Source organism: Palaemon carinicauda, chromosome 12, assembly GCF_036898095.1.
Source record: "Palaemon carinicauda isolate YSFRI2023 chromosome 12, ASM3689809v2, whole genome shotgun sequence".
Classification (NCBI taxonomy): domain Eukaryota; kingdom Metazoa; phylum Arthropoda; class Malacostraca; order Decapoda; family Palaemonidae; genus Palaemon; species Palaemon carinicauda.
In genome coordinates, this window is record NC_090736.1 from 118384511 (window position 1) to 118385011 (window position 501).

Sequence of the window (501 nt, forward strand, 5' to 3'; positions counted from 1 at the left end):
GTTTACCGATACAGGAGAAGTTACCCTCTCCCCTGATCCGACGTTTCTTGCCAAAAATGAATTACCCACCAAAAGATGGGGCCCTTGGAGAATATGCCCCCTGAAGGAGGATGCCTCTCTATGTCCAGTAGAGAGCCTCAAGGTCTATCTTCGCAGAACTTCAAACTTTGGTGGAGGCCAACTCTTCAAAGGAGAAACATCGGGCAGCGACCTGTCACTGAAACAATTAAGAGCGAAAATCACCTACTTCATTCGCAGAGCGGATCCGAACAGTACACCCGCTGGTCATGATCCTAGAAAAGTGGCATCATCTCTGAATTTCTTTCAGAGCATGGACTTTGAAAGCCTTAAAAACTTCACGGACTGGAAGTCCTCGCGAGTTTTCTTTAAACATTATGCGAAACAAGTGCACAAAGTCAAACATTTTGTGGTAGCCGCAGGTAGTGTTATGAAACCTGCACCTAACTCTGCGTACAACAGTGAGTTACTTGGGACTCTAAC